We start from the raw sequence: 6,070 nt of genomic DNA, 5'->3' as shown, positions 1-6,070 counted from the left end.
TGAGCACGACTTTAGATTGTTATTTCTAGCAAGAAACAATATCAAGAACTATTCTTGATCAGATCCAAGAGTGGAGATCAAACTGGGTAGGGGTGGCAAGAGCTAAGGGAGAAAACTGTTGAATGCTAAATACATAAACTAGTTAATTTGCTCCCTATTTATAGTCTTCTTTGGATCAGCTTCCTAATCCAATTAAGAAAGAGTTTTTTGATCCAAATCTGATATTTTGATCTGGACTCTCAAATGGATAAGACTTATCCTTTAGCTAATCCTCATCAGATTATAAATCAAAATTCGCCCCCTTCACTTAAGCCAAGTTCGAAATGGGCTTTAGGCCCATTTAGTTACATAGCTCACTTTCCCTTTAAATGTTGGCTAGTTTGTCTCTCTTTGTATGGTGTGAGACCCTAGCATTGATCTACACATCAACCACAAGGGTTTAGCCCAGCCCCTGTTACAAGGTCTGGCTGAATTCACTGCAGAACACAGTGAACCCTTGAGTCCATCAGCATGGGCTCTTAATAGGCCCAATATTTACACTAAATGGTCCTTGGGTCCAGCTACCTTATGAAGCCCGAAGGACTGTGGGAAAATGCAAGATTAGCACATCAGGTATTACCCTCAATGGTCTTACACTTAACCTCTCATCCCATAATGATCAAACACTACCCGACAAGAGATGACCTCTCCCTCGGCTGCAAGGTACAGTGTTGCGCTCTCTACTCACATCGATTTCGAGAATTAAAACCTTTTTGCAAACATTTTGTGAAACCATAATATATATGTATATCTCTATATAAATATATTTTGCAAAACAAATCTCAACACTTTGAAATCAACTACCAGTAGTTTAAGTTTCTATCAGAGAGAGTGCATTCCCCGATCGTTCACTTTGTCCGACAAAGGGACTGATCCTGTCACTATGATCACCCACTCAGGTGAATTCCTGGATTGTCCCAATATACCCAAGTTTTGGCCCCCTCTAAGGATCTCACTGATTGGCATATCAAAGACAACCCAATCCAACACCTAATGCACTACCACAATCAAGTCTAGGGTTAGGAGTAACATTCCAGTTTTACACATCTATCTCCAAGGTCCAGGGCAATACTGGAATTTGGTCCGGTTCAGGGTTTCAAGCAAACCCATATTGTATGTGCCTCAGGTCTCACCTTGCCTACTGAGTCAAGCCACCCCAACCCACTTGGCAGCACATCAGTGTCAGCCTTGGTAGGATAAATCTCCCCAGATCTATCCAACGGCTATGAAGATTCTAAACTAACACAAGTCTCATAAATGTCCAGTTTAAGGGTATTACACAGAAACACACCAAAATAACATGAATCAATTATGTACTTTATTCATTTACAATAAATGTCAATAGATACATCAATCTAATTGGAGTTAGGGGCATAACTGTCTAACATCTCCACCATCAACTATATCTCTACCGACAGTCGATGATACAGTGGCTAACACAGTTCCTAGTCAAACACCTAGAACTGAACCAATTTGTCATAGCTCACAACCCTCTATTAGTTCAGAATTTCCCAAACACACTAGTGGCATGGACTTCGTTACTTTGCCAACTTCTAAACCTGCTGTTTCTGGCCCTCCAACCATACATAACCATTGCGCACTTCGCTCCAAGAAACCTCCTCCACACCTAGCTGACTACATTTTTCCAACACTTCAGTCACAAACTAAGTCATGCAGCACCCACTACCCAATCTCCAATTTTTTAACTACTGGATCAATCCCCTTTGCACAACCTGAGCCTTCTTGCTATGATGAAGCCAACAAATATGACTGTTGGAAACAAGCTATGTCAATCGAACTAGCTGCACTTGAGCGCACCTATACCTGGACCTTGACTGACCAATCACTAGTTGAGCGCACCTATACCTGTTGAGCGTTACAAAGCCCACTTGGTAGCAAAAGGCTATACTCAAACTAAAGGCATTGATTATATAGAGACATATGCTCCAGTTGCTAAGCTAGTAACAGTACGTTGCCTCTTATCTCTGGCTGCAGCCCAAAATTGGGAACTACATCAGATGGATGTAGACAATGCGTTCCTCCATGGTACTCTACATGAAGAAATCTACATGGTGCCTCTACTAGGACTCCTACCTCCTAAGGATCAACGAGTTTATTGCTTGAACAAATCCATTTATGGCCTCAAGCAATCCTCGCGCAATTGGTTTGAAACTCTAGCTCATGCTCTTCGTCAATGGGGCTTCAAGCAATCAATTGCTGATAATACCCTCTTTACTTCAGTCCAATCAGGCAACATGCTTGTGATACTTGCATATGTTGAACACTTGGTGATTGCCGGAAATGACCCAATCCATATTTTTGCTCTTAAGGACTATCTACAGTAGTGTTTTCCAATCAAGGACCTTGGCGCCCTTCGCTATTTTCTTTGCATTAAGATCTCTCGGTCTTCTTCTGTCATTTTTCTCTATCAAAGGAAATATACCCTTGACATCATTCAGGATGCAGGCATGCTAGGATGCAAACCTAGTATGTTTCCCATTGCACAGCAACATCATTTGGGACCCAAATCTGGCGAGCCAATTGCTCAACCCAATCAATACAGATGATTTGTGGGTCATCTTCTCTATCTCACCATTACGAGACCATAACTCACTTATTCAATTCACATTCTAAGTCAGTTTATGAGTGATCCTAGACAACAACATTTGGATACTGCAATACCCATCCTTAGATACCTGAAGGCTACACCTAAGCAAGGTATATTCTTCCATTTGATTGTGGTCTCTAATTGCAAGCTTATTGTGACTCAGATTGGGCTGGTTGCCCAACCACTCGGAAATCTGTCACCGGCTATCTCACAACTCTAGGGCAATCTCCTTTGTCATGGAAGAGCAAGAAGCAAGCAACAGTGGCCCACTCTTCTGCTGAAGCAGAGTACCGTGCAATGGCAGCTGCCACCAGCGAACTATTATGGTTGAAGCAAGTCTTCTTTGATCTTGGTCTCTCTCATCCACAACCGATGCAGTTATACTATGACAACAAAGCAGCACTCCACATCGCTTCTAATCCAGTATTCCATGAGTGCACCAAACACATTGAAATCCTCATGATCCAACTTGAAGGGGGGTATTAGGAGAATGCCCAATATACCTAGTTGACGCAAGTTGTGATGAACTTTACACTTGCGGTGAGCCTTAGCTACGATGAAGTTTATTCTCAGGAATAAGTTTGTTACCAATCTGTTAATCGGTTACAGATCTGTTTTGGTTGTTTTGTAAATGCCACGTCAACCTCTTTTGGCTTCTTGTAATAAATGCCTATATATACTTGATTATTTTAATGAAGGAGATATTACTTTTCTTCGTCAATTCCATGTCTGAGTTTTACAAATTCAACTCAGATCTACAAATTGAGTTTAGTAGGTTCATTAATACGAAACTCCAGGCTCTAAATTTGCTTTTAGATTAGGAATACAGATTGGGTGATGATAGAAGGTTAGATCCAGTATCCAACAACAAATGGGTTTTGACATCACGCAATCTGAACGCTCCCTCGTGTACTATGACTCGGACTATGACTGTGTGTCAATCTGGCTGGGCCGAGCTAAAGCGAGCTGCAAGGGAAGAAAGGTGAGAGTGCTTGGGCAACTTTTACCTAGGGTGGGCACTCCGATGCTTAATTCAGTAGACGAAATGGGATTTCTCTGAGAGTGTGAGAGAGCTTGAGAGTATGAGTGCGCGTACCTTTTTGGGTGGATCTAAGGCACCTTATATAGGTCCTTGGACTCAAGGGGCTCAGGGTAACAGTTTTGAGCTCTTTGTGGAGCAATTTCCCTATTTTCAGGCGCATTAAGGTGTCAGTTGAGAGATCTTTGCGGGAGTGGTTCATCCAAGTGAAGTCAAAGAGAACAACTTGGCGAGTCGTTCTAATGGTTGCGTTGTCGACACCTTTGGTGGCGAACTGCTAGGGGCAGTTAGCAAGCTCTTCCTCGCAGGTTGCCTAGGGTCCTCTCAGCTCAGCCGACTCCTAGAACAGGTCATCGTAATCTTACAGGTCTGCCAGCTCAGCCTTGCCGAGGTGGCAATCAGTCCGAGCAAGGTGGAGATTGGCCTGGGCGAGGTGCTCCAAGCTAACTTACCAAGCTGTTCTGCTGACTCAGCACCAACGTGTCATCAGGAAGCCACGTGCCGCTTTTTGGATGGGAGGACCAAATTACTACTCATCAGGTTTGAAACAATAAAAGATGTTTTCAGTCCAAAAATCCATTTTAGGCTGAATCAGAAATGCTAACAATTAACATTCAACCAATGGTTAGTTGAATTAAAACAAGATTTTAGTATTAAATAGGGGCCGTGCGAACGTATACCCCCGCTACCACAAATTATGACGTACACTCTCCCAATGGGAAGAGTGTTGGCTTCCTTGATCTGTTGCTTGTGTCAAATGCAATAAAAACTTGTATCCCCATAGGAGTATTACGATTATCAATTAATCCTATTTACATTTTAGTTTAGATAAACATATATTCATGAAAATCAATGATGAATTTTGCAATTCAAAATTGTATTTAACGTAACTAATCATGAAAACAACATATTGCTACCAAATAACATCAGAAGAATGCTTATGATCGACAGAAGATAATGTATTACCAATTTACTTCAATAACAGATGCTACACTAAGTGTTGATTAATTAAAATAGAACACCATGACATGTTGTTAACAGTGCAGTTTCTTCCTTCTTCATGGCTTTCTGAACTTTCACAATTTGAGACCTTGATTAATATGCTGGCATTCTCATTGTTAAAATCAGTCAAAACCCAATTCGTGTTCCTGACTAATGTTGCTATTCTTCAGTCCTCGGTTTCATTAGAAACTCAAACCAAAATCATATAGTCTGGAAAGGAAAAGATCATTAGGAGAAGAGAACAGAATTTGTTTGGGAGAATGCAGATGACTCTTAGGATTGAAAATGTTGCCACAATTGAAAGGTGATGTTTCCTGGGTCACTAAGAAAACAGACACAAGGTCACAAACTAAACGGATGCATCAAACACCAAACCAAACTAACAACAGTTTGTCACAGCTTATCCTTTTCAAGGTCTCCAAACAGCCATTCCAGGGGAGAGCAACCAAATCTGTAGCCTAATGAAAACCTTTGCTGCAACTTTGATGGGCCTCAGAATTCGAGCATCCTTTCACAAAAGAAAAAGGAAATATCCACGTTTCAAGCACGAGAGAGAATATTCGTGACCAGAAACATAACTCTCTTGCAGGAGACTCCCTGACCAGAAACATAACCCTTTGCTGCAACTTTGATCGGCTCAGAACTATCCAATAACAAATTAAGCCTCTATGACTGAGAAATTCCAGGCTTGAATTCAACTCAGAGCTACAAATAAGTTCGGTAGGTTAGCTCTAAATTTGCTTTTAGATTAGGAACACGGGTTGGGTGATGATAGAAGGTTAGATCCAATAACAACGTCAAGATGGATTTGAAGCAAGAAAACAAGTTAAGTCGAAAATCCATTTTAGGCTGAATCAGAGATGAAGCTATGAATTCACATTCAACGAATGGTTAATCGAATTAAAACTTGATTTTAGTATTGGGTAGGGGTCGCGCGAACGCGTTCCCCCACTACCACAAATTATGACGTACACTCTCCCACTCAGGGAGATGTTAGGCGGGCACCCCTCCTATGTGCAATGGAGGTCGCCAACCTAGGCCATGGGCCTTCTTGATCACCCATCGACCCCGTCCAGGTAAGTATGTTTCTCTTCTCTTCATTGTCTCTTCTTATACCTCTCTCTCTTACTTGCTTCTTTTCTATCTTGCCGATGTGGTACTAGAAGTAAATGAAAACCTTAGGCCTACTGTTAACATCCTACCTTGTGCTTTCCACATGAGAGTTTATTGATTGGTTGTCACCTGAGGCATAGAACCAGTAGTGGGATCTGAGCACACAATGACTTTGTATATTGGTTTTTCTTTTTATTTTTATGAGAAATTTTCCTTGAACATCCATTAACGCTATGTTTGGTTTGAAGGAAAGAATAGGGAAAGGAAGA

The 6,070-nt window shown here is 41.4% G+C and overlaps 1 non-coding gene across 1 annotated transcript; it reads right to left on the bottom strand.

Annotated features, from left to right (window-relative positions):
* Positions 1–5,612: 5,612 nt before the first annotated feature.
* On the bottom strand, positions 5,613–5,772 carry LOC148801286 (U1 spliceosomal RNA). The gene has a single exon (XR_016084772.1). It is a non-coding gene; the product is annotated as a U1 spliceosomal RNA (small nuclear RNA).
* Positions 5,773–6,070: the final 298 nt, after the last annotated feature.

This window comes from Nelumbo nucifera, chromosome 3, assembly GCF_055504915.1.
Source record: "Nelumbo nucifera cultivar China Antique chromosome 3, China Antique-T2T, whole genome shotgun sequence".
Lineage (NCBI taxonomy): Eukaryota > Viridiplantae > Streptophyta > Magnoliopsida > Proteales > Nelumbonaceae > Nelumbo > Nelumbo nucifera.
This window is presented reverse-complemented; position numbering and strand designations above follow the sequence as displayed.